Raw genomic sequence first — 14005 nt, 5'->3', positions numbered from 1 at the left:
CCATTTTAAGGAGTATTATCAAAGGAAAAACTTTGTCAGGCCACAGGATGTTTTATTATACCCTTCTTTCTTAGCAAATATCTGCAAAGAAGGGTGTCTTATACTTCACAGGGGTGTTGATGGGAGGGCAAGCCTCTGAATTCACTTACACAAATAATAAGTGTAAAACAAAAATAAATATTATTATTGAACAGTAATTGGACATCCAGCACCCAAAATTTTCATTAAATAAGACAGAATATTTTTAAAAGCAATTTAATCTCTTATAAACAGCCAAAGTGAATTTTAAGCAATGCATGGATCTCTAATAGGTATTTCTTCCAAGGATATAAAACAGTTCTTTGTAAGTATAAACAACTCTTTATTACAACATTAAGTTATTCTTAAAGTTAGTTCAAATACATATTTTCAAATGTTAGAAATTCTTATATTCTTATAGGATATCTTATAGGAGATATCTTACAGGTATCTTATAAGAGATGAATGTCCCAAGAAGACTTCCTAGAAGGTAATCCCATAGGAGTTCTCAGCCATGAAACTTCAAGAGCATTGAAAGTACAGAGTAAACAATGTCATGCAATTAAATTTAACTCTTACTAGCCTCCATCTACTCAAATTAATCAATATTAACATATGGATTCAGAAAATGTGGACAACTCCAAGTCATTTATTCTAGAAGGATGAATTATCTTGTTAGGAATTTACCCAAGTTTTCTCCCCTTTTCCTTTTCTGTGAGGGAGTCTATGTGTGTGCATGCATGTGTGTGTATATGTGTGTGTGTGTGTGTGTGTATGGCCACTTATCAGCATTCAAGGAACAAAACTATGGTTTCCTTTATTTTACCTTACATTTAAAGAATAAACATATTTCTGAAATTTTCAACTCAACTGAAGAACTTTATAATAAACTGCTAAAGATGAAAAAAAAAGGTGATAGTTTTCAGGATGTCAGAAATGTGAAGACAGATTCAATAAGGCTATTAATTTTTTCACCAATTAGGAAACTTTAGAGGTTAGCTATAAAGGAACAAAGGAAAAGAGGCATAAATAAATTTCTTATATATTCAGAGGAGTAAAGAAACCTACTGAAAGGAAAAGAATGAGGAAGGAAGAATGCGAGGAAGGAAGGAAGGAAGATAGAGGAAGGAGATGGAAGAGATGCTTTTTATTGTGAAAATAGGTAAAAGACAAAAGGCAAATATATTCGTTAAACTGAATTTTAAACTTAAAGTCCAGCCTACTGAGGTGACATCTAGCTGGAGCTGGTACGAAGCCTTCAGGATGGCAGGCACTCCACACGGTCTTGGCTCTCTTCCCCCTCGGATGCACCTGAGGCACTGGAAGACTCATCCAGGTCTGCATCCATGACCCCAACTCCAGGAGCGCCCTGGTGCTGGCGATGACCTCTCTGTGTCAGGTGATGCATGAGGAAGCAATGCATGTGGCTTGGGAACAGGTTAACGGGGTACAATCTATCTTCATCTCGTTCCTCCTTGTTGTTCTTAATCACTTGCTTTAACCCAAGAAGCTCAGTGGTAGTTGTAGCTGTGGGTGCCCAGATCTTTGCCTCATGGTCTAGGCCACCAGTTGCCATCACAGGTAGGTAAGGATGGGGCTCAAGACAGTTCACAGTACCTTCCTTGTCCCCCTCCATGAACTGAATAATTTGGCAGGATGATTTCTCCCAGAAGAAGATGTGCCCGCAATCACTACCACTCACCACAAACTCACTTTTGGGGCCATAGAAATTAACACCTTTGATTGTGGCATTATTTCTGTGCCCCTTATATCTCTTAACATACTGGGCTCCATCACAGTCAGAGGAGTTAAAGAGGTAAATATCATCATCGTTGTAACTGGCCAGGAGCTCTGTGCCATCGTGGCTATACACAAGGCAGGTGATACTTGCTTTGGAATCACAGTTGACCAGGTGATGAGGACAGAATTTCTTGAGCACACCGTTATTCTCATTCTCATCTATTTTCCTCTGGTCATAAATTCTTACATACTGATCTCGTCCACCCACTGCAAACTGGTAAGTATTGGCAGGATTCACATGGATTGTATACAGTCCCACTTTATTTTCCTTATCTTTTGTTACCACCACTCTTGAAACTGGCCGGCATTGTCTGAGGTCAATGGCGAAGACAACTGCATCTTCGCCTGAAGTTAGGAACTTAGGGGAGTCTGGCTCCAGAGCCAACTTATGGGAGGCTCCCCTATGCTGGGCCACACGCTTAGTATTCCTGCAGTGTGGTATAGCAGATAGCTCTGCCACCCGTATCTGCCCATCACGGGCACACATGGCCAGGGTGGGATCACCACAGTTGGGAAGGAACTTGGCTTGAAAGACATTATTTCTGTGGCCACTCGCAAAGTCCAGTACTGGCTGCTGACGCATCCAGTCCCACACTATCACTCTACGGTCATCACTGCTACTGGCCAGCCAGGTGCCACACTGGTTAAAGTGCACACTATTGACACATCTGCTATGGCCTTTAAGCTCATACTGCAGCTGGAAACGCTGCACAAAGACTCTTGCCCCACAGGCCTCATATACAAAGCGGGCACTTGAACCCAGCTGCCGCTCGCGAAGAGCAGTAAGGACTTGCCAGCGAGGGCGAGGCAGGGCAGATGTCTCTGAGGACATCCAATTCTCCAGAGCCTGATCCTTATCTGATAAATACTGACAATGGGTAGCCTCGTTGCACTGTACCTGAGGCTGTTCTTCTGCTGCTTCTTCCTCCTCCTCTTCCTCTCCTGGCCCCTCCTCATCTAAGAAGCAATAGATGAGGTTTTCTTCATTCTCGTGGACATGGTCACTATCTTCCATATTTCCAAAGTCGAAGTCGTCACTTGAATTTCCTGTGTCTGTGCCTTGACTTTCTGCGCCTGCAAGGCTGAGGACACCACTGTCCCCGGTTCCGCCACCATCTCTGGTCAGTCTCAAGCTCATTTCACTATGTGAAGATGTCTCCCTCCCGGCCTCTGCTCCAGACGGCTCCTCTGGGCTACCGCGCAGGCTTCTATTCCGTAAGTCTGGCCCGCCATTTGTGCTGCTCCCTTTGTCAGACATCTTGAATGATGCTTCTTGTAGCCGGTCTGTAGTGAGGAAAAGCCCTCAAGGCCGGGGGAAAGGAACAGGCTCGCTCCGGCAGAAAAAGAAGCTAGGCCTAGCGCAAGACGCCAACAAGGTAGGCCGAAGTGGGAGGGGCAACATCCGGCTGTGGCGGTTGGAAGTACGGGAGCTGGTGAGGTTCAGAAAGCTTCTTCCCATCTAGCATCTCGCGATATTTCGAGACCGCTCAGCAATTTCCAGGCCCTGGGCCCCACGGCCACAGCCGTCTTACCCTGTCAGCGGTTGCTCGTACGGTGCTTTTGAAGATTAAAACAAATTGCACTTTGGAAAACCCTCTTTATTCTAATAGAATTCTCTAGAACCATCAGCAAAAGCGATCTTCCTTAGCCAAAACAGTCATCATAAGGTTCTCAATGCTTTGCTTAAAGATAATGTACGGTATGAAATGAAGAAATAGGGAAATACAATGAGAGATTGCTAAGGTCCCCCACAGCTAGTGAGTTCCTGACATACAGGAAATATCTTCAGCAAATCAAACAGCTTGAGGGAAACCTTGAGAGCTCTAATTGATAGAAATGGCATAGGGTTGACAGATAAAATGAACGATGCCTAGTTAATTGCATTTTAGATTAAAAAAAATGAGTTCTTTTTTAGTATGAGTAAATCCCAAATATTGCATTAGACATACTCCAACTAAAAAATAGTCATTGTTTATATGAAGTGCAAATTTAACTCTGTCCCCTGTATTTTTATTTGTTACATCTGGCAGGCTTTCTTAATGAGAAGAGTAATTTAGTCCCCCAATGTAATCAAGGCTGAAATCAACCGGTCAATTTAAAGTAGACACTTTCTGAAATGAGTAACTGCTTCACCAATTTGTGATAGAGCACAGCGTTTTCTTTTTCCACTAGAGATTCTATACATTTATTTGGAGTTAATTCAATTTAAAATACTTAGGAAACACAAACACAATCTTATCTTAAAAAAATTATTCTGTGATGTTACAGAACTATCAAAATATTTTAAATATCTCCCAAAATATGTCAGAGGTTTTTAGGAAAAGAAAACAGCTCGTCAGAGGCAGTTAATTGGCATTGCTGTGTTAACTTCAGATCTTCTCCAAATGAATTATCTAAGGTGATGAGAGTCAATTTTCGAAGGGCTACAGTAAACTGCTGACTAAGAATGCTGGAATGAGGAAAACACGATTTTCCTCAGAGTAATTACAAAATCAATGCAAAATTGATTAAACATGGAAGTATAAAGTCTTCTAAAGAGTGAAAATGGTTCCAAGGCTAATAGTAATGGACAGACATGTAAAAAATATTCATAGCAATTTGTAAAGAATAACATAGCAAGCTGAACCCCATCAAGAGTAACGTGGATAAATAAATTAGCATATATCCCAATAATGGAATAATGTACAAAAGTGAGGATTAATTAAAATCAATACGTAAGCATGGATGAATCTTAATAACACAAAGATCAGTGAAAACACAGGTGAAGGAAGTATAGTCAATTTCATTTTTATGCAGATCTTTATATTTTCATATATGATAAAATTATTTAAAAAGGCAGGGAAATAGTTGACTCAAAATTCAGGATAATTGTTACCTTTGGAGGAGAGGAGAAAGTTAAAATCTGGTAGAGAGGAAGCTTCAAAAATTCTTGGTAATATTTATGACTTGCCCTGGATATAGTTTATGTTGTTATTCTTCTTTTATTCATTCCCTGGCATATATATTTATAGACCCTTTTATGTGTATGATATATTGCATAGTATTTTTGTTACAAAGAGATAATGTTCATTAACAAGTGGTCTTGCTCAGCCATGGAGCACAAAAACAGGAAAACTAGAGCATCAAATCCTGGTATGCCCATCCTGTCGTTGTCCAGGGGAGGCAGTCTTATTGGTTGACTTTGGAAATGTCTTATCACATTGCAAGGAACAGTTCCAGTGTTAGAGGTTCAATCAGGTTATTTTAACCTGATGCTATTTCGTTAATCTGGCTTTTTTTCCCTATATGCTCATTAAGTAAACTTTGACTATGAATTGGCTTTTCATTTAACTTTGCCTTTAATTTATTGATCTATTTGGTTTATTTCCATTCCCATTCATTCATTTATTCACAAAAAATTTACAGCTTCGATGTACTATGTACTGTTCTAGGTTCTGATAAACAATGGTGAATAAAAGTGGTAATTTCTTCCCTCATGGAGTATATAATATAGTGGGGAGAAAGAAACAATAAACAAATCAATACATAGATATATCGAATGAAGCACTGATGAATAGTATGGAGAGAAATAAAAGTGAGTAAGTAGATATAGACCGGAGGTTGCTATTTTAGATAGTGCATTCGGGGAAGGTCTTCTTTATGTGATGACATTTAAGTAGAGGGCTGAATGAAAAAAGAAATGGAGCATGCAGATATCCAGGATAAGAACATCTCCTATACAGTGACACTGAGTGTCAGTGCTCTAAAATCGCAGCACAATATGAATGTTCACTAACTTCAAGGAGGCCACTGTGATTGAAGCAATGCAAGTATTAGAGAGTGTCAGGCAACGGGATTGGAAGAAGCAAAGGCCAACTAAGCAGAGCCTTATTGTCCATCATATTGCGTTTAAAGGTTTAAAATGAAAACCTGTAGAAGCTTGTGACCCTGGGAATGGTATTGTCTGACTTGCTTTTTACAAAGATGATACTGGCTACTGTGTGGAGAATAGAATGAGGTGGGCAGAGAAAGCAGTAGTACTAAACTATCGCTCTAATCCAGGTTAGGAATTAAGGTGGCTTAAAGTAGGGTGAGGATAGTGCAGGTGGTGAAAACTGATTAGGTCTGGAAGATATTTTGAAAGTGGAAATTATAGCATTTACTGAAGAGTTGAATATGTGAGGTGGATTAGTCAGGCTACTGGCAAGAAACACTTGGGCAATTTGAAGTAGTTCAATAAGTGGGCTCTTTACAAAGGTGAGAGAAGGCTGTAAAGTAATCACAAGGGAAAGGACAGGACCTCAGGGCTACTATGAACAGGAAGATAATATACCCCTAAGCCTAAAGGTGGGGAGGAGAGAGAGCAGTTATCAAAAATCTGAGACAGGGGCCGGCCCCGTGGCCGAGTGGTTAAATTTGCGCGCTCCGCTTTGGCGGCCCAGGGTTTCCTTTGGTTGGGATCCTGGGCATGGACATGGCAATGCTCATCAGGCCATGTTGAGGAGGCATCCCACATGCCACAACTAGAAGGACGCACAACTAAAATGTACAACTATGTACTGGGGAGATTTGGGGAGAAAAAGCAATTTAAAAATTCTGATTATTCTTCCTCCCATTCCTCCTCTCTCTCTTCTCCTTAAAAAAAGAAAAACTGAGACAGAAAAGGCAGTGTAGAGGGACTGACCTGGCAGGAGCTATTATTAGCCATCCCTCAGTGAACCCTTAGGGAGGGAGCCAGGGAAACAAATTCCCCAAATTCATTCTCCTTTCTTTGCTCTCCTGCTGGTACTTCCCACTGAGTCATGTAAAGAAGGTAGAATTTTGTATGCTGTAACTTTACTGAATTCCTTAGTTCTAACAATTTTTGTGTGTGGAGTCTTTAGAGTTTTCCATATGTAAGATTATGTCATCTGCAAACAGATAATTTTACTTCTTCCTTTCCAATTTGCATGCCTTTTCTATATTTTTTCTTATCTAATTTTTCTATCTAGGAGTTCCAGTACTATGTGGAACAGAAGTATCTAGAGTGAGCATCCTTGCCTTTTTCCTGATCTTAGAGGAAAACTTTTCAGTTTTTCACTGTTGAGTATGATGTTAGCTGTGGGCTTTTCATATAGGGCCTTTATTATGTTGAGGCAAATTCCTTCTAGACCTAGTTTGTTAAGAGTTTTTATCATGAAAGGGGATTGGATTTTTGTTTTTTGCGTCTATTGTGATGATTATGTGATTTTTATCCTTCATTTTGTTAATATGGTGTATCACATTGATTTGCATATGTTGAACTATCTTTGAATCCCAGGGATAAATCCCAAATGGTCATGCAGTATGATCTTTTTAATATGCTATTGAATTTGGTTTGCTAGTTTTTTGTAGAGAGTTTTTGTGTCTATGTTTATCAGGAATATTGGCCTACAGTTTTCTTTTCTTTTTTTTTAAGATTTTATTTTTCCTTTTTCTCCCCAAAGTCCCCCAGTACATACTTGTATATTTTTAGTTGTGAGTCCTTGTAGTTGTGGCATGTGAGATGCCGCCTCAGCACGGCTTGATGAGCGGTGCCATGTCCGCGCCCAGGATCTGAACCGACGAAACCCTGGGCCACCGAAGTGGAGCATGCAAACTTAACCACTCTGCCACGGGGCCGGCCCTTACAGTTTTCTTTTCTTGTAGTGTCTTTGTCTGGATTTGGTATCAAGGTAACTAACAATGAACTATTCAAAAGGAAATCAAGAAAACAATACCATTTACAATAGCATCAAAAAGAATAAAATACTTAAGAATAAACTTAACCAAGGAAGTAAAAGACTTGTACAATAAAAACTACAAAATATTGATGAAAGAAATTAAAGAAGACACAAATAAATGAAAAGACTTCCCATGTCAATGAACTGAAAGACTTAATATTGTTAAAATGTCACTACTGCCCAAAGGGATCTACAGACTCAGTGAAGGCCCTATCAAAATTCCAACAGTCTTTTTTGGAGAAGTGGAAAAGCCAAACTCAAATCCACACGGAAACACAATGAGAAGGTCTAGAGAGCTACTGTACAACATTGGATCTGTAGTTCACAATACGGCATTGTGCACTTTGACATTTGTCAGGAGGGTAGATCTTACATTAAGTGTTCTTACCAAAATAAGGAACACATAAATAAAATATTTTTAATTAAAAAAATTTCAAAAAGGGGGCTGGCCCCATGGCCGAGCGGTTGAGTTCGTGCGCTCCGCTGCAGGCGGCCCAGTGTTTCGTTGGTTCGAATCCAGGGCGTGGACATGACACTGCTCGTCGAACCACGCTGGGGCGGCGTCCCACGTGCCACAGCTGGAAGGGCCCACAGCAGAGAATATACAACTATGTACCAGGGGGCTTTGGGGAGAAAAAGGAAAAAATAAAATATTTAAAAAAAAAAATTTCAAAAAGAAGGGAAGAGAATGAATCTGGATGGGCAAATATAAGCTATCCAGTCTCTGGAGGAATCAATGAAAACTAAGTGTTTGCTAGGAATAATGAGTGAATGGTGGTGAAATTTACTAAAATGAGGGCTAGGGATGGGGAGGAAGGAATTAAGAGTTAAGTTTTATTTATACCAAGTGTCAAAATGCCCACTAGACATTGAGAAAATGGAAACATTGAGTTGACAATTGGATACAGACATCTGGAGTTTATAAGAGAGATTATAAATATAGACATAAATTTAGAAGTCATTAGCCACTGAGTATAAAGGAAATCACCTAGGGAATGAGTATACAGTGAGAAGAGCAAAGATCTGAGGATTGGGCACTGGAACACTCAAATATTTATTTTAGGAAGGAAAGGAGAATCCAACCATGTGGAGCAGAAAGAGCGGCCGTATGCAGGACAAAAACATAAGAATATGAGGAAAGCGTAGAAACTATTTCACAAAGGAAAGAGTGCTCAACTGTGCCAGATATTGCTAAGAAGTTAAGATAAAGTCTGAGAACTGACCATTGGGTTTGGTAACAGGGAGGTAACAAGTGACTCCTTGGAACTGTTTTGTAGTACTTCTGAGAACAAATGCTTGACCATGAAAATTTGGGGAGAGAAAGGAGAGGAAAGAAGTGAAGATAATTGGCAGAGACAACTCTTAGAAGAGTTTTGTTGCATAGGGGAGAAAACAATTGGGGTGATAGCTACAAGGGGGAATAGAGTCAGGAGAATTTTTTAATCTGGGTTATCACAGGATGTTATATGATATTGAAAATGATTTAGTAGTAAGGGTGAAAATGGATAATACAGGGGAGACAGGAGAAATTTCAGGAAGAAAGTCTTGAATAGGGAAGAAGGAATAGGATTCAATGCACAGGTAGAGGAATTGTAATAGGAAGGGGGATAAAACATCTAGCGCAGAGGCAAGTAGGTTATTAGATTTGATGGTGGGAGAATGTGTATGCTCTCTTCTAATTGCTCTCATTCTCCCAGTGCATAAAAAAGGAAGGATATCAGCTGTGAATGAGGAAGATTAAAGCTGTGCTGGATCTTTGAGGCAGAAGAAGGTTTGGAGTAGTCAATTCAGAGAATGGGAGAATGAATCCAGTAGGAGAATGGAGAATTGTTGCCTGCAAGCAGAGATGGTCATACCATAAAAGTAAAATGAAATAACATGGTTATTTGTTTTCCTCTCAATTATTTCAGATACTTGAGGACAGGAGTGGAGTGGGCAAATACTTGGGTTCAATTAAATTCTGAATTCTTTTGCTAGTTGGGGAAAATGGAGAGTTGGGGGGCAAAGGAGCTTAGATCCTACATAATAAAATTATTATAATAACGAACCATGGAATTTAACTATAAAAAAGAGAATTAAAGACAAGAGGGGAAAGACGGAGAGGGCAAATTTGATAGGGCCAGCGGATTGGAGGTCCCATCGGAGTCAACTTTTGCTGTGATCAGCAAGTATGTTCAACCAGAGAAGAACTAGAGTTCATTTTTGCTTCACTACCTCTGGCCTGTAAATATGTATGAAGCCTAGGAGGGCAGGATGACCCAGAGCACTATAATCTGTAATCAATCAGGGGGCTGAGTGCTGCTCCGTTGTTCTTCCTTCAATGTTATGCTTAAGTATCTTTCCTGGAAGCCCATCTAAGCCCTGTGCCTACCCCAAACAGTGTCTTCTGTCATTAAAACAAAAGCAATTTGATTAAAAGATTAAAGTAATTCACTCTAAGACATGGCTGACTGATAAGCTTAATTTTCCCAGAAGCTATTTCCTTAATCTAAGAGGAACTTCCTACTCTAGGAGAAATTTTTTTTAGAAGAAAACTTCCAAAGCCATTTGAATATCCCAGGACATTACTATAACTACTCTTACAGGCCAGCAGTATGGCAGCCTGATTCTGAAAGTGACAGTCAAAGAGGAACCTTTATCTGATTGCCTCAGTGGGTTCCGGGATTCAAGAGATAATCGTTTCCAAAATGCTATATTACCTTCCTTACTTAATGGGCTTGCGTTGATTTCTTCCCTCACTGAGAAGCAACACCTCATTGAGGGAGACAGACGTGTAAACCATGATAATAAAAAAATTGTCATGAAATGAAGTGCATACTAAGATTAGTAGAATTTTTTCTGTGAAGATTTCATAAGGTGTTGGCAAAACGTACATTTGTATGTGCTTCCTAGCCTTCAGAAATACCTATTCAATTTTCTAGGGAGCACAGAAATTTCAGGATCACATTTGGAATGAAAAGAGCAAAAAAGGGGGCCCAGCCCCATGGCCAAGTGGTTAAGTTCTTGCACTCAGCTCCGGTGGCCCAGGGTTTCACTGGTTTGGATCTTGGGTGCAGACATGGCACCGCTCATCAAGCCATGCTGAGGTGGCGTCCCACATAGCAGAACTAGAAGGACCTGCAACTAGAATACACAATGATGTACTGGGGGGCTATGGGAAGAAGAAAAAAAAAAAAGAGAAACAAATTTCTCCATATTCTGGAACAATTTCTATTATAATCAAATAATTAAAATAGCAAAATGTATGCTAATTCAATTATGTTAATTGAGAGTCTTGTGAAAACAGTGACAGAAGACACTGTTTGGGGTAGGCACAGGGCTTAGATGGGCTTCCAGGAAAGATACTTAAGCATAACATTGAAGGAAGAACAACGGAGCAGCACTCAGCCCCCTGACATGAATTTTCTTCTGGGTCTTGTGTATGGACGCCCACTCTCCTCTGCCTCATCCTCATTCTGCCTCAGTCCCTTTTCTGGGTGGGATTCCGCAAGACTGGAAACACTTGGGGATTAACACATGGTCTGTTACAGGAGGGAGGAGACAGCATGACACATTCTGGAAGATGGAAAGTTCTGGTATGACTGGAACACAGAGTCAGTGTAAATAGCAGTATGAAACAAGGCCAGCCTATAAGTTGGAATGTTTTATTGCAGTAATTTTCAAACTTTTTGGTCTCAGGATCCCTTTGCACTCTTAATTATTGAGAACGTCAAAGTACTTGTGTTTATGTGATTTGCATCTATTAATATTTGCAATACTAGAAATTAAAATTGAGAAATATTTAAATACTTATCGATTTATTTTAAAAAGAATAATAAACCCATTATATGTTATAAATAATATATTTTTATGGAAGGTAAATACTTTTTCCCAAAGAAAACAAATTTAATGAGAAGATTGGCATTGTTTTACAATATTGCATATATATTTTTTATTGTCTGGTTTAGTAGAAGAGATCTGGATTTTCATATCTGCTTCTTCAAGCAATCTGTTGCAATATCTCGTTATGCAGTGTCTGGAAAACTCAACTGTACATATGTGAGAGAATGAGGGTGAAAGAGGCAAATAACATTTTAAGATTATCATGAACATAATTCTGACCTTTTAGACCCACTAAAAGGGTCTCACGGACCTCCCCCCTCATTGGTCCCCAAGCGCACTTTGAGAACTGCTGCTTTCTTTTTTTTTTTTTGAGGAAGATTAGCCCTGAGCTAACATCTGCCGCCAATCCTCCTCTTTTTGCTGAGGAAGACTGGCCCTGAGCTAACATCTGTGCCCATCCTCCTCTACTTTATATGTGGGACGCCCGCCTCAGCATGGCTTGCCAAGTCATGCCATGTCCACAGCCGGGATCTGAACCGGCGAACACTGGGACGCTGAAGCCGAACGTGTGCGCTTAACCACTGTGCAACCGGGCCCAGCCCCTGCTGCTTTCTTGTAAAGGCATATGGAGAAGAAGTTGGATTTTATCTAGTAGGTGATGCATAGATACTTAAATAATTTCAGCAAGGATTACATTTGCATTTTATAATGATTACTCTCAGGATGGGAAATGGTTGGATAGAGGCAAGTTTAGATGTTTGGAAACTAATTATATTTGAACGGTTTCTCACATTGTATCTGGAAGGGCTGTTTCACAAACACATATATAATACTGGTGATACTTTTTTATGTGTCTAGTTTCCTCTACTCGAGTAGGTTACTTGAAACTAGGTACTGCTTTTGATTCATCTTTATAACTACAGCTTTTTAGAAGAGTGTACAGCATAGGCACCCAGTAAAGACTGACTGAAAATAAATGAAAGAACCAACTAAATGGCTATCAGAATATTGCAGATAAATGGTGATCTAGTCTTGAACTTAACAGCAGTGGCAACACGGATGGAGTAGATTCCAGAGATGTACTGAATTCACTGTTGACTGACTGGAAATGCTGTTGACCTACTTACTGGATAAGGACTGTGAAAGGAAGATAAGGAACACCATCATTTCAGTCATCTATCTTATGTAACCCTGATTCAGGGAGATAGGTGGGCTAGAATGGGATGGAGTTTGAAGGGGTGATTTCTGATTTCATTTTGAATGTGATAAATTTCAGATGCTTATGGGATTTGAGCCTCTCCTAGCACCTTAGGTGGTTTTAAAGTTACATAGTGTCTTTTCTAATTAAGCCAAGATCACAGTATATTCTAATATTTGTTTTCAGTGCTTTAATATTTTATTATTTGTTTTTAATACTTTTGATGTTTTAGTGTTTATTTTTAATGTCTTAGTATTTTAAATATTTAATCAGAATTTTTGGATTTTTGCTGTCCTAAATTTCCGGTTCTATTAGCAGATGCCAATTTACTGCCAACCAAGTGGGATTAATTTGGCTGTTACACAGAGGCTTGTTTTCAAATCCACCACTTCTAAATTCCATCCATAATTTTGGAAGTTAAATTACCCCCTACAATTCTGTGAAGGAATCTGCTGACCTCACTCTTAACATGAATGTATGGTAGAAAGTATGAGACACAGCATTTGACTTATTCATAGAAACTGATCAAATCACCTGTCACCATCCTCCTACTCCACAGGCCCCAACTAGGGATGCTGACACCTTTAAAAGTATGCCTATCAGCCAGCATGAATTTTCACAATTCACAGTTCATTAAATAGACATCATGTGATTGAAAATAAAGAAGCATTATGCAAAGAATGTGTTGTGAACAATTTAAAATGAGTTCAGAAGGTAACAAAACAATCTGGCTTCATGTTTTCAAGAAAGTAGCCCCAACAGACAGGAAAGAACACTTTAAACACTAAAGGGATTCAGTTCTCATGTCTTTTATTGCTGCTCATTTTTCCATCTGGCCAGAGTTGCTATTTTATCCAGTACTTCTCTATTTAGTACCATCCTGTCTTTACATTTTGATTCCAATCCACTCTGCAAGCCTAATTGTTGCCCTGTCCCAGGAGGATGTGAATGATTTTAAAGTTAGAAAGAGAAGCATCTGCGTAGATAGAAAATAGCAGTCATTTCATTAAAATTAGCCTATTTGTCTTTCTTTCATTTACGCCAAAAATGTATCAATGTCTCCAAAGAATGAATGGCTACCACCTGTCTTGAAAGCCAAGTGCAGTCCCCAACTCTAGTTATTTTTATTGCTTCAAATTTTAAGAAAAATTGTGTTTGTGAAAGCCTGAGCTCTTGATATATATAGCATACATTTCTATTGGTTGTATAATTCAGTCAGTTACAGAAATTGTACCATTCAAGAAAAACAAAAATTTGAAAACCAAATTGTCTTTGATTTTCATCAATTATTAATTGTGCATTTAAAAAAGCACATAGTGAACACAGAAAACTGAATATTCATGCATCTCACTAGAAATATTTATATAATTTAAATGAATAATAGAACCTTATTTCTAAGGGTATGTGAGATGGATATTCATGATAATGTGTGAAGTAAAGCTAGAAA

The 14005-nt window shown here is 39.2% G+C and overlaps 1 pseudogene; it reads right to left on the bottom strand.

Moving 5' to 3' along the window:
* Nucleotides 1–239: 239 nt before the first annotated feature.
* Nucleotides 240–3229, bottom strand: LOC100052347 (DDB1- and CUL4-associated factor 8 pseudogene; annotated as a pseudogene).
* Nucleotides 3230–14005: the final 10776 nt, after the last annotated feature.

The sequence above is a fragment of the Equus caballus genome, chromosome X, assembly GCF_041296265.1.
Source record: "Equus caballus isolate H_3958 breed thoroughbred chromosome X, TB-T2T, whole genome shotgun sequence".
Taxonomy (NCBI): domain Eukaryota; kingdom Metazoa; phylum Chordata; class Mammalia; order Perissodactyla; family Equidae; genus Equus; species Equus caballus.
Note: the sequence above shows the minus strand (reverse complement) of the source record. Positions and strands in the feature narration are given on the sequence as shown.